At 37.6% G+C, this 18,332-nt stretch overlaps 1 protein-coding gene and 1 long non-coding RNA gene across 29 annotated transcripts in view; one reads left to right on the top strand and one right to left on the bottom strand.

Moving 5' to 3' along the window:
* Positions 1–18,332, bottom strand: part of LOC129732294 (sodium/hydrogen exchanger 3) — a 92,155-nt gene that overhangs the window by 70,975 nt on the left and 2,848 nt on the right. Inside the window, exon 1 of one of the 28 annotated variants that reach the window (XM_055693047.1) lies at positions 11,926–12,461. The exons of the other annotated variants lie outside the window; for them this stretch is intronic. The gene's annotated coding sequence lies outside the window, so the exon portion shown is untranslated. Of the gene's footprint in view, positions 1–11,925; positions 12,462–18,332 lie in introns of those variants that run through there. 28 annotated transcript variants of the gene reach the window in all.
* LOC129732296 (uncharacterized) lies at positions 349–798 on the top strand. Its single transcript, XR_008729227.1, has 2 exons — positions 349–548; positions 606–798. It is a non-coding gene; the product is annotated as an uncharacterized LOC129732296 (long non-coding RNA).

Below are 18,332 nucleotides of genomic sequence, written 5' to 3'. Positions count from 1 at the left end.
CATAAAAAGTATAACGACATCGCTAATACTGCAGCTGCAGAACGCTCGATTTAACCAAAAGTGCTTGCGAGAGCGGCTGACAGAAGCAGATTAATTCAATAAAACTGCAAATGAAATTGCATTTCTAGGATGCGTGCTCCCGGGGTTGCCCGCCGCGTTGCCCATGCTTGGTGTTGGCGTTTTGTCTCGTCCACCGCTACGTTGGCATGCACACTGCGCATTGTGTGTCGAAGTAAATTGAAAAATTATCTTACGAAGCCTTCCTGCGCATTTCTCGAAGCAGCAGGTACCGTCTCGAGAGTGTACAGAGAATGCATCCAACGGGGTGGTTTAGTCGCTAAAGAATCACCCACTGGAAACAGACAGAGTGATCGCAACGACAGCTACTGTTCGGAAAAAATGATGGAACCTGACACAATGCAATCATTAGTGCAGATGAATGGCAATTGCGCAACTACTATTCACGTGCCATTTCAGCGCCGCTGCTGAGGCGATAAACGACTTTCGTCAGCCTTCGCCGCTATTGCGGTGGTGTAGTAAGCTGATTGGTGAGTAATCTATATTGGTCGATAATCATTGTTTATTTAATAGTATTTTTGATTTAGGTATAGCCAACGAAATGATAAACATCGTGTGAATTGAATTCGGTTGGAGCGATTCAATTATTATAATAGAGCCGACAACTATCATTAGTGATTTTCTATTCCATGTACATTATAAACTGAGGAAACGTTAAATTGGTTACTAATTGCTTTAATTTTTCGTATCAATCTAATGCAACCAAAACAGTTATTTAAATTTAGATTTTCACTTGCTAATAGGTATTTCCGAACGCCTTAATGCCGGTATCTCCATCGTCATAAACCCGTCATGACTGCCTTGACCGTCCTCAATGGTAACCTTGCAGGCCACCATAAAGTAATAACTGAAGAGAGCTGAACCGGCAAAAAAAACCTGTGCAAATTATCATACACACTCTACTGCACGGTATTCAATTACGGATTACTGATGAAAATGTCTTCATTGGATATACAAGTAGGGCACCCGTAATATAATATTAATATGCAGATTGGAAGCAAAGAAAGAATGCCAAGAATCTTATAATCCGACCGTGAAGATCTTCGAACTTCTGCATGAGTTAACAGGAAATGCGCGGAAGTTGAGTCGGTAGAGAAATTTAAAATTCAGATAGAACCGTACGCTCGAACTGCTTCGGTTTTGTCACGATAAAATGTGAAAATTATGACGATATCATGTTACGTGTTTGTTCAGGCGGCACACTGCCACTTTACCACCTTCCGTCTAGCCATTCAGTCGCCACTATCAGCGCTGGTACAATGTTTTTCGTTCAACTGGAAAGTGAATTTTGTGATACTGGTAAACACTCGAACCTGCAGTAGGACCGGAGGCAGCAAGGCTGATAAGCGAAATTAATCGATAAAATCACCACTTGAATCGATGGAGTGATGGATTCGGAAAAAATATGTCAAATATTAACTTTTGAGTTTGATTGATATACTCTGTAGATCAAACTGTTATGCTTTGGAAGCTTAATTCTTAAGGTTTTTTGAGATGTATTAATATATATATATATATATATATATATATATATATATATATATATATATATATATATATATATATATATATATATATATATATATATATATATATATATATATATATATATATATATGTATATATATATGAATATATATATATATATATATATATATATATATATATATATATATATATATATATATATATATATATATATATATATATATATATATATATATATATATATATATATATATTAGATGATACGGAATTAGTGTTCACGAATTTGTCAGTTACGTTTTCCAGACATTGCACACTGGTTACGTTTCGCATTACACGAACAATTTAATCTGAACAAATAGACGGATACCGTTATCGTTCCCAACCTCAAGATGACTACGTTTTGAGTCTTTTACAGATCTAAAGAGGTTCAACAATTTGATTGTCAAAGAAAATAAATTCATATAATATGCTGAGTTCACTCAAATTTTACATTAAACGCTTTAATTTAAATTGCACACATGTATAATCTTGTGTCTAGTTTTTTAAAACGGTTTCAATTTGCAACTGATAGTATGAATCTTTAGCAAAAGTCATGCATTGAAAACCACTCCTGAATTAGAATCTCGTAATCTGATATGTCGATTATCTAATTTTATAACAAAAAAAAAGAATGTGTAGTATCCATTTTCACCGCACAAATCCACACCCAGAGAATCACAATCGACACCTGTCGGCGTCAAGTCCATCAATCAACATTCAGCTCACAGAGCGCTAATCAAACGATAATTAGCTGAACGCCACTTTGCCGTAAATTGTCGCGTTCAACAAACGCTTCGCCTCTCTCTTTCTCTCTATACACAAACACCCTAATCTGTACCACGCTTCCCGTGATGGGCGCCCTATTTAGCAACCCGATAGGCTTTGCTCGCGTTGCGGCTCAAGTTTGAGGAACAAATTTGTACGCGTTTGACAAGCTAATAATAATTGTGTATTCGTTTCTAATGATTCTACTCATAGTAAAATGGAATATAATTACTGTGCGAGCTACAATTAGTATCCGAAACTTTATTGTTAACCCTGTATGGGTCGTGGAATTTCCAAGGGACAAGCTATTTTAGTTCTTTCAAACAACAATGTTAAAAACCCGCATGAAGCAACAAATCAGTTGAATTTGGTGCAGACATAAATTATCTTTAAAATCTTAAATATTGTAGTGTCCCGTTGCTTGGATTTATTTCATGCCATTTGAGTCCCGAAATAAATACTTCAGCGTATTTTGGCAAAAATGAGAAATTGAAAGCCCTTCTCTGATTTGAAAGAAACATTATATTCAAAGACTTAGTGTTTTCTTCACCGAATAATTTGAAGCAACGAAAATTAACGTAATATTTAAAGTAAACAAAACTGGCTGTTTCTGTGTTCTTTTGGTGAGTAAAAAAAACATAAATAAATATAAGTAAATAGTCATTTCTTGAGTCCTGAACTATTCGCGAGAATTTAAATATTGTTTTTTAATGTAGTATTGATATATAAAACTTAACATAAAAATAATTGTGAGTGGATTAGAATAAAATATAATAATAGATAAAAAGAAATATATACGCAATTGTTCAAAAAAATAGTAAAAAAATGCATATAAAATATTTTTGTCTTCTAAAATTTAAATGTTAAAAAGCGATGTAATTTTGATCGTATGATGAGAAATTTAACTAAATAGTAATATAATCTCTCCTGCATACGTTTGTTTCAATACACGTAATTACTGATGATTCTTATACAATAATTAGTTTTTTTTTTCATTTTGTAAGATTTGCACCACTGCAATCATTATTGTTTTCATCTTAAGCCTAGATACTCTTGGCAGACATATCTATATTGATAAAATTAATCCTTGTTGCCCTATCGCACCTTTTCTCCTAGCGTGACATTGAATTTCAAAAGTATGTTTTATTCGAAAAAGTCAGAAAAAAATATGAGTCAAATTGTCCCATCTCAAAAATAATCGCATATCATACTAAATGTTTTTCCTGAGTATGGCCATGTTTTTTTAATCCATACAACAAACATTTGGTGTTGTTGTTTAAGCTTTTAACTGTTAAAAATTATCAGATAATTGATGAATGTGAAAATGTTCCCAATAAATCCATACAAAAGTTTCTTGGTTTTGTAAATCAGAGGGATAATAGTCTCGTGCAATGCTTCTTTCTGTAAGGTGTTAACTTCCTGTAGATGATCTGCTCACTTCAAATGATCATTCAAGTTGAAATTGTCAGAACTCAGAAGAAATCGTTTTTGGTTTCTTAGCTAGAAACAGCTTGAAACTCTTTCCATTGCCGTCGTCTTCCAAGTCACTGTTGTAATAAAATTGAAAATTTCCCTATTCAATCCATTTTTCCAATCTACTAAATGCACGGGGTAATGCGGAATATTTTTATTCAGGACGTATTGCGAAAAACTGAAGACGTAAGGAAAAAAAGTAGGAAATTGTACCCAAAACTCGACCGCATAACTGACGTAGAACTACGCACACTATTAACAAATGCATTGTTGTAAGTGTGTCATTAACGAGTAATAAAGTCTACTAATGCTTGCTTTGTGCTGCCTCAACAGTGGGGGAATAAGGACACTGAAAACACGAGCTGTAAAAGCTGTAAATTCAGTAAATTAGACGGCCGCTACAGATTTAAATTGCTAGTATCCAGCACAGATTGCTCGTTTGAGTTGTCAAAAAATTATTAACCTTCAAATTGTTCATTTGCCTTGAGAAAGGCATTTTGCTGCTCAAAATTGGATTTGCTGATGGCAACCTTTGTGCTGCCTCAGTAGTGGGGCAATAACGGCAGTCTGACGACACACGCTGAGAAGTGAGAAGAACCGCGCTGCTCCTGAGACATGTTGACCAACCACTGGGCAAGTGAATTGTTTGATTCAAAGGCAGCCATAGGCGCAACCCGCTGCTATCCGCTGCAATCCGCTGTTACTGCTGAGTGCTGATATCTGCTGCTACTGCTGCCAACGTTGTGCACGGTCTAGCCAGCTTACCTTCCGACTAATGAATGTAGCTGATTCTACCAGAAACACTCTTTTATAGCCGAAGGTTGGTACGAAATAGGCCACGCCTTTCTGTTCAGTTGTCCCATTCTCTAATGTTCTTTAGACGAATTATTCCACAATTCGCATTTGATTTTTGTATACAGCGAATAAACACCGATGGTGCTCTCACACACGCAACGATTTTAACCCGTATCGTGTTGCGGTTTGTAACATTAAGCGATTTCGTTTGCTCGCTGTTGCGTGTTGCATCATGTTGCAACTGAGCAGCTGAACGACGAAATTCTGTTCATGTTGATTGATTGAATCGACTTCAATTTATTCCTGTGAAGTCGAATTAATCACCTTTTTCAAGGCGTTCTAACAGAACAGGGCAGTTTGTTGTTCTAGCCTCTGTGCTGCCCCAACAATATTAGGTAATTAAATAAAGTAAATTGTTTGATCGCGAAGGAATTTGACTGCTAGGAGAATGCTGGTGTTATTGCCAAAAAGTTATTAACCTTCAATTACTTGTTTATGTGTCTTGAGAAAGGCATTTTGCTGTTCATAATCTGTAAAAACTGTTTTCGCATCCAGTAAATAAGACGGCCGCGACAGATTATGTTTTCTTGGATTCAGCACAGAATGTGTTGTTGCCAAGATAAAGCAAAATTTTATTGCGGGAAGAAGGCCGAAGCTCTTAACTGGCATATCGAGACGTTTGGTGCTACCTCGCTGCTGCTTAGATACGTGATGTGATTCGTTTACTGGCGCAAGCCGCCGCTGCTACTTCCGCAATTCGCTACGATGCGGCTAACTAGGTATACTATTTTGTCGACCGTTTTAGAGAAAGGCAGCAAGCGACCAATCAGAGGACGTAATTTTCGTTTCAACAAGTCTTGACAATTTTCAATAGTACAATAGTTCGCCTAATCAATCAACACTTTTCTACATTTGGGTGGATGCGTGTATAAATTTCCAATCAATTGCTGCAAGAATCAAGGAAATCGGTTGAAAACAAACCGATTTATAAGCATTTAAAAAGGGGACATTTTTCGTCCCCTTTTCGTTAATAGTTTTCCTATTTACATCCATATGTGGTAGGCTAAAGAAAAACGTAGTTCTACGTCAAAATTGTCCAGCAGCGTATCCAAGATTTTAGATTTTGCTTTTTTAACGCCGACCTTAAAGTCGGGGTAAGTAATGGGTGGACGTCTTCTCCATTCTCCATGTAGCATAGAAACAGCCTGCGGTCAGAAACGTGTGCTCATGTTCAAAATACTTTAGAAAATATGACAATTCCTACACAAAACGGTTGAGAGTGAGACTGGTATGCGATTATTTTGCTACTCGATGGCCTGTATAATCACATATCAGCCTCTACCTTGTTTTTCATTGCAATTTTCACGAAAAAAAGCAATTCTTTAAATTAAAGTTATGATAAAAGTCCATTTCATTATATTATGTCGAAAAAATGAGATTAACTCACCTCAAACAGGTGAAATGCCCGAAATAAGAAAAAATATCTTCAAGCGCTGGTTCCTCAACTCGATGATTTTTCAGATGGGACTGATATGCGATTATAGGCAGTGTAACTGTGCTTAGTTCCTTTTTTGTTTAAACTGGGCAGCTACTGGTTTTTTTCACGATTAGTGTTATGATACGTTTTGACTGAGGTAGCTCTCTAGAGCATATCCAGTTCTCTTGTGTTGTTCGATGTTTCTAGGTTTTCAATTATTATTTTAGGTTGCTTGATGACACCCCACAGAATTGTCCTGGGCCAATAAAATCGAAACATGACTCCTGTCTGGCTAGCGTATTGGCTTTTTCACAGTGTTGCAAAACGAGCGAGAAGCAAAACTTCTCCTTTCTGCTTGAGAACGAGACATATGCTACGCTTCTCAAGTCTTTGGCACACACGCTTTCGAGATACTATTTATTCTTCATGCATTCTTCTGAGTAGCAGCAAGCACGCACCGACACGCAAAAATTCTTTTGTATTGCTACTCAGCGACTGTAAAAGAGTACGCGAGTTCCTGTTTGCGAGTAGGAATACTCGACCAAAATTGCTCGACTAGGAGGAGTGCTTGGAAAACTGTGCTCGAAAACGAAAATGCTTTCTTCATCTACCCGGTTTTACTTCATATACCGACAGCCGACAGTGGGGCGAAGAATATGTAAAATATCGCAACGTGTAGAGTATCGAACTGCTTTGGTAAATTTTTTTCAGCAGTCTAATGCAAAACCAGCCGAGACGAGAGTGTGTGCATATTTATTTATATTACCTTCAACTGACATGGTCTCAAATATGATCTCGGGAGCGAATGCGAGCAAGAAAGAAAGCGAAAAAGAACGAGAAATAGCTTGAATGGAGAATTCTCCACTTCGTGTGTGATAGCGCTAGCAACGAGTACCTCACATGAAGTGTTGCATGCTGTCTACGAGCGAGACTAACAACACTGCTTTTCCATTGACTTCCACTCCGCAGCTTAGTTTCTTTCTGCCAGTTATTTTAGTGAAAGATGCACTCCCATACTACCTTAGAGGTAGATGTAATGGCTTTTACTGCGCTAAGTGCTGCTAGGCTATCGGAGATATGCATATTCTATATTCCCTAGCCTAACAGGCTTGTGCACATTCAAAAAGAGCATATATATCGGCTTGAACCCTTCGGTATCGAAATACTAATTAGTGGACCATTTTAGCTGTATGGGCTGTAGTTCATATTAACTTTCTCCCCAGAAGCTGATGCAACACGTGGTTCATTCGTCGTCTCTATGTCCCATCTTCCATTTCACCGTAAATCTTACGCAGCAGTTTCCTTAAGAAAATCTCAACGGCACACTGGTCCACAACGAACAAAGTCCATGTTCCGTGGCTATAGCGGTCTGACCTTTGTGGAGCGACGAGTTTTGTTCGACCGAAATTTTAACCCCCTGCTAAAGTCTTTGTCGGCGGTCATAAGTGAACCCAAATACACAAAATTCAACTACCACATGGATTTCGTCACCGTCAATCCGTGGTGGAAGGCTAACATAGTCTTTCCTCGAGCCTCTACTTCTCATGTATTTAGTCTTCGACATGTTTATGGCTAGTCCGACCCGATTGGTCTCTACCTTAAGTCTGCTGTACGATTCCGTCAACTTCGCAAAATTGGGTGCCATAATGTCAATGTCGTCGGCGAATCCAAGTAACTGGCCGGACTTCCTGAAGATTGTACCACTCGTGTCTAAAAACAACTTTCTAATAACACCTTTCATGGCAATGTTGAACAGCAGACATTGAAGCCCACTCTGCCGCAACTCTCTTAGAGTTTCTAAAGGACTCGAGAGCGCCCCCGGAGCTCACACTGTACACATCACTCTATCCATCGTTGCTCTGACCAATCGCGTAAGTTTTTTTCGAGAACCCATGTTCGTGCATGATTTCCCAAAGCTGATCTCGTTCGATTGTGTCATCGATGAGTGGTGCGTGGTAACGTTAAACTCGCGGCATTTCTGGAGAACTTGCAGCAGTGCACAAATCTGCGCCGTGGTGGATCCGTAGTGAATTCAGCCTGCCATTGCCTCAATTCCTTTGCTCTAGATGATAGGAAACGGCATAAAAGTTGGGAGAGTACCTTGCAGGCGGCGCTTAGCAGTGTGAATCCACGACAGTTACTAAAATTCAGCTCTTCGCCTTTCTTGTAGATGGGACATACACCAGTACTTACCCGCCGTGTTTCAGAAGCTCGCTTGGTAGTTGGTCACTGCCAGAGGTTTTCTTGTTTTTCAATCTCCTGGAGGCTTAGGGCCGGGAACCTGTCATCTGCACATACTTCTAGAATAATTAGCGTATCCTCGTCTGCTGTAATATCGCCGTTAAGATGCTCGTAGAACACTGTTTCCACCTTCCGATCACCTCACACTCGCTAGTCAGGAGATTTATTTCTAGGTCCCGGCACTCATCGGCTTGTAGAACGTAGCCCCTGCGCAATCTGTTCAGTTTCTCGTAGAACTTGCGGGTGTCGCTAACGCAGTACAGGTGTTCCATCCAGTTCCTACTGTTGGCACTTTTCCTACGAAGGACCGAGTTCTGCCTGTTCCGCGCATGTTTGTATCGTTCCACATTCGCTCTTGTACTAATGAAAACTTAATGGTTTAAATTACCTAAAGTATTATTGGGCTTTAGTTATTTCGTCTCTGTATACTACTTTGAATAATTCCTTTTATTGGTTCCATGAACAAATGGATATTCCAATAATAGAACCTGTATGTGCTTCCTTCCCTTGCTATGAAAAGTGATAAGATCAAATTTAATGTATCAATTTACATTCACCCAATAATAGAAACATTACGCGAATAAATGTGTTACATATGCGAACAAACATCTACCATTTTTCATGGAAAACTAAAATTACATTAGTTGTCTGCCAAATAACGGTAACGACGCGCGGTCTGTAATGCATCTCTTGTGTGTGGGTGGAAATGGCTCAATTTGATAAACATGTCTTGCTTGTAGTAGCTTAGTTATAGTTATACACATCTAGTAGTTGGAAAAGACCTAAAACACTCGCAAACACTAACACTTTCCAACAAGACGTCCAAATTGAGCTGGTGGAAAACTTTTCTCTTTCTAATAGTGTAGCGTTCAAGGCTTGCGTCGTGGTGAACTGTGTCAAAACCAGAATCTACTTGCATTACTCTTCCACCTCTGACATGGCAAAGTTTGCAGGAAGCATACGAAATTACATTCAATGTTATGATTTGCATGATGACGTGCAGAACAACAATTCGAATATAACAGTTTTCCTTCAAGTTTGCGGCAAACTGTTCGTCACTAAAAATGTATTTTTATTATATTGATTTATAATCCACGACCTGACATGCAAAATACCTTTATGTGTCGTGACAATAATCTTCCTAGTCTCAAATATGCATGTAATCTGGAAAACGACACGTGTTTTTAGTTTTAGTTAAGTGTGTTCAGAAGAGAATTGAGCAAGTATTTTTTTAAATATTATCACTGCTTATCAGAGCACTAAGGATGCGATGAACGTTATACACTACGATGCTGTATCTGTAATTGAAATTGACTATGATAGTATATAAATTACAGTCCAATGTTAACAATGGCATTCTAATTTGAAACAAACCGACCATTATGATGCATGCCCTGGTATTGTACCACACAGCAACAAACAGAGCACATGTTTGTATTAAAGTGCTCGAAAGTATGACACCATTATATGCAAATTATCGTTAAAGCGAATAGAGCGCAGAGGTAAAACCGCAATGTTGGTTTGTCATGAAATGAAACAAAAAAAAGGCAAACATACAAAACGTGAAGTTCAGTGGCATGGGCCTTGACCTCGGGGAAAGCCGGAAAGGTGAAACAATATTCATTCAAATGTTGTATTTGATAGTGGTCAATTCTAAAAAATATCAATTTTTAAACCTTTTTTCAAATTTTCTTTATTTTCTGATACTCAACTTTTTTAGCTAATTTCAGCTGATTATTTCTCAAATGATCTTCTTCAGGATGTAGCCTCGGTCTCAAGAATCAATTGTGTACTATACTAACTTTACAACAGCGCAATTATAGGTCGTTTCAACTCAAACAATCAAACAACTAATCGGATGCATAATTGAGTACTATTATTTGCATCAGGTGACAATAAACATCATTATACAAGCACGTCATTTGCCCGATGAAGTCGTGACAATTTATCATTCAATCGTGAGAAAAGCAGAACTTTTTGCCGGTAACAATTTAAAAGTCACTTATTCTCAAAGTCATTAGGCTCATTTCATTTCGTTATTTCGTTAGGTTATTTAAAATTCGAAAAAATCTAAAAAGTTAACACATTTTTCAAATTGGTAAACCGATTACGATTTTTTTTGAGGAATATAAAAGAAGTAATCTCCAGCTTCATAAATTCAAATTGTACAACTATGTATAATTTCGGTGGATGTATATGTTTCACACCATTGCTAATCCAATTTTCTCTTGATATTTCCAAAAATAGTACGCCTTATACATGGTACAGATCATGTGATAGAAATCTAATCTAATGTTTTCTCGATCTTTAAACTCTGAAGTAATTAAACTTGGAATGTTAATGACCGACGCCTATAAAACACAAATTATTCATTTAACTCATCGTATCAGGTTTTATTGGTAATAAAAGTTTACCACAGTGACAATTGAGAAAGTCATGTGGCAATAGGCTGAGAAAATTGAATCCTCCGGATGGTAAATCATCATCATACAGTTAAATAATAGAAGTGCAAAAATCCCCTTGTTTTATCATCGAATCTCTTCCATCGAAGAAAACCCATGTAGGCTATCTAAAATTTAAGACGCTGCTCGAGTTTCGAATATACGAATGCAGATACGCGAGGCTTTGGATGGAGTTTCTTCTCGATTGCATTTTCGGAAACACCACCGACAAATTAATATGAATTCAAATTAGAAAGGTTCATCTTGAATTAGTGTTGGTTTCCGTAACTTTGAAAATGGCAATGTGACTTTGAACTAGTGCAAAAATCATTACCTTTGTAATTTATATGCTTGTAAATGCCTATTTTGAATTATAAATTTTCAATGTAGATTATCCCAAAGAAAAAAAAATCACCTATGATATGAATTAAGAAACTTTCATCGTGTGAAATTATACCATTGTACACATTTGTGAGTCACTCTAACCTTCATGCATGCAGATAGTTTCCTACCTGTTTCTTAAGATACAAAGGAGCACGCCAAAAATGTGTTACTGGCTGGCTGCTTTAAAATACCGAGGCACGCAGACGGCTGAGCAATGGAATTTAAAATGAATCACGCAAGTGAAACGTGGAAATTTTAAGATGAGAGGATCCAATAATAAGTAGAAATTGCACAGCAAATGTCACGGAGTTTACAACAACCGAAATAAATTGTTTTAGTTCCGTTCTATGTTGAAACTATCTTTCCCAGCATCTTCTCTTAAATCAGATATAACAAAAACTTAAAACATTCAATTTCAATGCCAACAGGTCAATTAAATAATTTGCACATAGTATCAGAAGAATTTCTTTCGCGTAACCTACTCTCAAGGTTTCCGAAGTATTTTACCCCATTCCGCCACGCACGTGAGAAGCATGAAGAAATAGAACAGAATGGCAAGCAGCACAAAATCGGACGAAGACATTTGAGCAACCATAAACCGTAACACTAACACCACCGCACCACTTTACAACAAACCGTCGGCAGCGGATACGCAAACCAAAGGTAACGGCCGGCGTATTCTATGCTTATGTTTGCAATGATTCATAACTGATAGGCTACACGCATGGAGTGTGAAAACTTTACCTTTTCCGAGAATTTCTCTGGGAATCCCGCACTGAGGCAAATCTGTCGGATCCTAGTGTTTAAATAAGACGTCACAAGCTATATGGTAATATCGAATGCTCGTGCGAGGTCTCCCACACTTGCGGTGAGCGTCAAATGACTTGCACGTGGATATGTAACGACACTGCAGCGAACTACGAACACCAAAATCACACTATATTTCCGGCAAACATTTCACGTCACCCAATGCTTTTGCAGCTCACGCCAATAAACCGTTGCCATCTATTTCCAACCGGCAAAGAGTGATTTATAAAAACTCAGTTTTCTCAAGCACAGCAAAACAGTGCACCCGACAATGACACCTTTCACAACAAACGGAAATTTCTTTAATCTAAGTACAAATCAAGTTTTTACACAATCACAACGTACACATAATGGATGTTTGAAGCGATTGTCGAATCCGCAAACCACAATCACACGAGTAGTGTACATACAAAACATCCGGCGACGCGCCAACTCCAACCATCTGGGAAGACAGCTGAATGAAAACTACACTCCGAGCAAACGGCGGCTAAGAAATAGCGCAAGCAGGCAGTCGACCGTCCGCTTAAGCACATACGGAGGGAAATGAATGAAACATGCATAGGTGGAGGCTGCCGCCGGCTTGTGAAAATGAACTGAAACACAAAAAAAGCAAACCTATACACTGCTGCGTAGTGGCTAATGAACGTACGACTAATACCGTTGCAACCAGGGTTGCCAGAGTTGCTTCGACTTTGTTGAAAGTGTGGTTTTTATAGGAAAGCATATGGAGATGCTAACAAGACTTAGGCTGAATAGTGAAGAATTTAATAACAATAGCACAAGTAGAGTTCCCGCAGCGATGTTTTGATTTTTAAGTTGGTTTGATGCCCGTTCAACTCATCTAATTGATTTCATTTTCTTTATTATATTGTGTTTATTTCATAATCTGTTTTGCAACTGGACAGTAAAATTACTAATTCGTTAAGGTTTTTTTAAGCTATTCAAAGGGGAATTGAGTTGAGACTCATAGCCTTGATAATCTCTTAGACCATAAGTTTTTTCGGACGGTCATACCGTATGAATATATTTTAACGGTCAATTTTACTAGTGGATTACGGTTTCTAGGGAAATGATTAAAAAATCAAATGATTAAAAAATCGCTTTGAGGATCAAGAACAGATTCTTCAAATACAGCCTTATCAACGTATACACAACACCAAACGACAAACGAGCTCTACGAGCTTCTTGAGAAAAAGTATGGAGAGACCCACAATACGACGTTAAGATCGTCATCGGAGATATAAACGCACTTCTCGGACGGAAGGCATTCTTTTGTCCCATTTTTGAGGCAGGGAAACCTCCACTCTACCACCAACGACAACGTCTCGAAGCGGCCAGGTCATCTCTAGTAGAGATGTTACAGATATCCACATCCGTAAAGCGAAGCATCTACACGAAAATTTACACCCGCATCCACATCATGTATCAAGAGATATCATGCAGATGTAAAAAAAATCGCTTCATAAAATTTTCCTTGGTATATTTGCTGCTCAATGCAATAGCCTTTGCACTGGGGTGCATAAAGTCATGCGAAATAAAATACCAGGGATGCTGCGTATACCCGCATCCGCATCCGTCTATGATTCTTTAGTAGGACTTGATGGCAAATATTGTTATATTTCTTTCACAGAATCGTTGCCCAGGTTGTTTTCTACAAGATATGAAAGCTTTCAGTACTTTCAAACTGTTATTTTACAAGGAATAGTGAAATTTTGAAACCAAGATAAAAACGACGTTTAGCAACCAGTGCGGGTGAAACCGGCACCCCTTGGGGGTAACACCGGCACCTAAGTTTATTCATGAATTTACTTGAATTAACTGAACCAATTTGAATCCGGAAACCGCCAAATGAGAGATCTTACATTTCTATATGTTACTGTTGAATTTGGTTGTTGTCGATTAGCTGGTTCTGGGGAGATTGCCGGAACAAGTTCCAGTAAAAATTATGTATAAACAATGAAAGAATTTGATACTTGGCAAGCCTATCATGTGGCAGTTTAAATCATATTATTAACTAGTTTTATCGAAGCCAGGATCACATTAACCAAACATATTCCAAATACCACCGGGCAAGCGGTCAGTTCTGTGACTTGATTCAGTACATTTGACACCTCTAATAACCCTTGGGATCATTCATAAATCACAGAATTACTTGAGTGCATGGTTTTAAGTCGATTAATTAATTTATTTAGCAGCGAGATATCGGTAATAGATGAGAAATATGTGTCAGTAACATCCAACTAGCCTCGGACCATGTCGGGCTTACCCCACTCACTGGGTGACGGTGTTACCCCGACAGCACACAATTTTTTAAAAAGAGTATTTTTACAAATTTATCGCTTCAATTTATCTCAGATCGGATTCCTGTGATTGATAACAACGCAGGCAATAAATTTTAGAGCAACGAAAAATTATTTTAGTCTTTTCAAATAAATAAAAGCTTAAGTTCCACTGACAAAAAATTACATCCGTTTACGCATCAGCTGCAGTAGCGTATGTTTTGTCTATTATTTTGACGTTTGACGTTTCACGGTGGCTTCGATGTATCTTAAAATGTATAAAATATTAAATACCAACACTTCACATATTCCAAAACACAGTTAATTAGCGTTTTCTAGTTAAATTCTTGGGGTGACGGTCTTACCCTCAGTGCCGAGCTTACCCCCAGTACCCCTATAGGTGTGGCAGCCTAGAGATCCGCACGAAATATTTGCTTTGAAAGACGCTTATCCTCTCGATGGCAAGCCAGAAAACAGGGTGAGGCGCAAGCGCATGAATCACGAGCTGTACGTAATATACAAACACGTTGGTTTTGCCAAGCTGGTTAAACACAGTAGGTTACAGTGGTTTGACCACATAGTACATATGGCTGATGAGCGACCGGCGAAGATAATATTCAGTAGAGACCCCAATAGAGGCCGAAGATTTCGAAGCGGACCCAGTACGCGTTGGATGGGTGCTGTCGACAAGTATAAACGAGCAGTGAGAGTAAGAAGCGACTGGAAAGGAACAACCCAAGACCGAATTTTATGAAGACGTATTCTGGATTCATCATAGGATCTCTATGATCTGTTGCCTGAGAAGTAATTTAGGGTAGGAATTTCATACTTAAGTTTTTAAACGGTTTTGGATTGATGTAAGTCGATAGTAATGACAGAGTTAGCATACAGTGCTTCAAGAAAGGAATTTTCAGCAGCCAAACAAAGAAACGTAACAAAACATTATTTCCAGAAGTTTTGCTTTACTCATCGCTCAAACTAAAGTATTGTTAGACAGGTTACAAATAAGTATGCTTTTTAGAACCCTTAATCAAAAATTCATACATATTTGTTCCTGCGAACTTCTTGCTAAATGCTCAATCGTTCAATTATGATGTGAGGCAACAAATGAATAATGCTAATCGCGTAATATCCGGATTGCGTAAAAAAAATCTTGCTCAAATGGAGAAAAAATATTTAGTTTGTGCTACTGTCTACACATCTGGAGGCATAGTGGTTTAATTAAAGACTAATCATATTGATTTAATCCAGCTATTTGTATTAGAAGCTGAAGATTCTTTAAGAAACTTGCTTTTCTTTTGTACCGTCGCAACTCACTGATCTAACCATTTTCCAGTGAGGTTAAATTAAACGAGTTTGTATGATGCAGGTTCGATTCTGGACCGGAAAAGAAACTGTTAATATCAGGAGGATCATAAAAAAAGCAAAGTCCACATTCCATTTCGGAATTTGACCTTCTGCTTATTCGTGTACAGGACAATTCCAGGGCTAACGCTCGACACCAACGAATTTACAGCAGCAATTTTTAATTGTTGTTCTAATTATAGAGAGAGCAGAAATAAACTTCCCGCCTCCCAGCTGGTCTCGAAGTACGATGCTGATGTAAATAAGATAGATTAAGCTCCGAAACCGGAATGTTAGCACCTATGCTATGCTTTTTTGCCTATATCTTCAAAACATTTCTTTCAAAGATATTTAGTTTCAGCAACAAAGATAAATTCATTGCATTGCGCAAACGCCTCAAAAAATTGCTTTATTTTATGCTTTTTTGTAACGGGGGGATGACTCACTGTTCTTCAATATTATGAAATGCTACTGATGGACACGTCATTTCAACCCTCCTTTCATTAAACGCATTCCGTTAACTCACTAACAGCAGTGTATTTACTAGCGATTTAGCTATCAGTTCATTCATAAAATAGAATCATATGTTCCAACAACACAGTTCATACTGATTACACTGTAAGATGCCCCCACACGTGCGCTCCTGCATGGTTAGTGATTCCGAAAAGTTTAGCTGTGTTAGCTCGACCGTAAAGTTGTGTAGCGAATCCGATACCACGGTTCGATGTTTCGCTCAATGAAATCCGTGACCTTAACCGAGACGCCAATCATATAATCAGTTTGTTAACAAAAAAACGCAAATGAGTTAACAAAAAATATTTCTAAATGATTGCCATTAGTAGTCGTTTAATGGTTGACTATATCAGCTCTAACGAAGATTTGTATAACTGTTGGTTTTCGCTCCTCTCAATATTTGAACAACTTAGTTGATAATGGTAATGATGGGTTTTTGACATTTTAGCGATATTTTCAGACTATGAATGACCTTTAAAAACGTTTTGAGTCAGTTAAACCAGGATACTTTATAATGGTAAGCACACTTATTCAAAGTTCCGTCCTTTAAATCTCCCCATAAAAGTATATCGATTATATGAGTTAGGAAACCTATTAATATATAATTTTGATTATAATGAAAGTACTGGTCATATACAAATTAGCGCTATAAAATTAAGACCTGAAAGTCTTTTACTTTCATTCAAAACAAAAATACATAGATTTGCGGGCAAATATATCGCTGCTACCAAATAAAGTTATTTGAGCGTAATTCGATTTCAATCAGAAAACTAAATTGGATTTTCAACTTTAGCTCTGTTCGAATCTCAATCATAATTTTTATCATTACCATACGGCTGATAAATTCGGTGCCTTTATTTCAAAGTTCCGTCCTTCAAATCTCCCCATAAAAGTATATCGATTATATGAGTTAGGAAACCTATTAATATATAATTTTGATTATAATGAAAGTACTGGTCATATACAAATTAGCGCTATAAAATTAAGACCTGAAAGTCTTTTACTTTCATTCAAAACAAAAATACATAGATTTGCGGGCAAATATATCGCTGCTACCAAATAAAGTTATTTGAGCGTAATTCGATTTCAATCAGAAAACTAAATTGGATTTTCAACTTTAGCTCTGTTCGAATCTCAATCATAATTTTTATCATTACCATACGGCTGATGAATTCGGTGCCTTTATGTGGAGGAAGATGGCACACCAACTATACTATAGGAGCTCAAATCTATGGCTTATCCTAACTCTCTACAAAAGCGATATACTTACAGGATGGTGCTATAAACTGTACGGCACCACAAAACCACTCAGCTTTTGAGTGGTTCACAGTTTTTGTTTAGCTTCCTTTAATTCTTCTCTACCCCCTTCCAGTTCGATTCAATTTCATGCTATACGCTTAAGTATGTATACCATACAGGAAGTTCTTAACTATGCAGTAGATGATCCTGACCTAGCGTGAACAAAGAGAAGAAATTCTTGACCGCTTGAACCCAGCACTTGAGCTTTCCCAGCCAAATCAAAAGAGTGCGAAAAATCGAACAAATAATGCATAGAAAAACTATGTTGCCACATCCTATTCTCGCATGGATAAGTGATGAGGAAAACAGGATGCTGTGCAACTTCACCAGCAAATTCGAACTTTTGTGGTAAGCCCGGCCATTCTCAAGCTATGATGAAAATTAAATATTGAGGTTTGCATTTTTTTAAAAAGGAGGATTGTATACCCTGGATAACATGGTTCGGCAAGGCTCAACGGTATTGCTTACAGAATATAATTTTCCTGACATTTAAGTGACACTAATTGCATTATGTGCTTGCAAATTTACTTCAATAGTTGTCTGTTTAACTTCATTGTGGACTGAATCCTGCCAATTTGTACAATCTTTCAGACCACCGCGGCAGTGAAAGCAATGAAAAGATAGACAAATTAGCTTCATAAGTTCTAACTCACAGTTACTGCCGTAAAACGCATATCAGTCCCATCTGCATTTTCGTCGATTTTGAGTTATGATCTTCAGTTATGATAGTCCCATCTGAAAATTAATTGAGTTATGATAGTCCCATCTGAAAATTATTTGCATAGTTATCGGTCCGGAACCCAAACTGAATAATAATAATAATAATGCTGGATTTCTTTCAATTTAGACAAGCAGTTTGTTTAAAGCTACCTTGGGATTCCATTCCGTTGATCAATGATTATCAAATGT

Source organism: Wyeomyia smithii, chromosome 3 (genome assembly GCF_029784165.1).
Source record: "Wyeomyia smithii strain HCP4-BCI-WySm-NY-G18 chromosome 3, ASM2978416v1, whole genome shotgun sequence".
Classification (NCBI taxonomy): domain Eukaryota; kingdom Metazoa; phylum Arthropoda; class Insecta; order Diptera; family Culicidae; genus Wyeomyia; species Wyeomyia smithii.
This window is presented reverse-complemented; position numbering and strand designations above follow the sequence as displayed.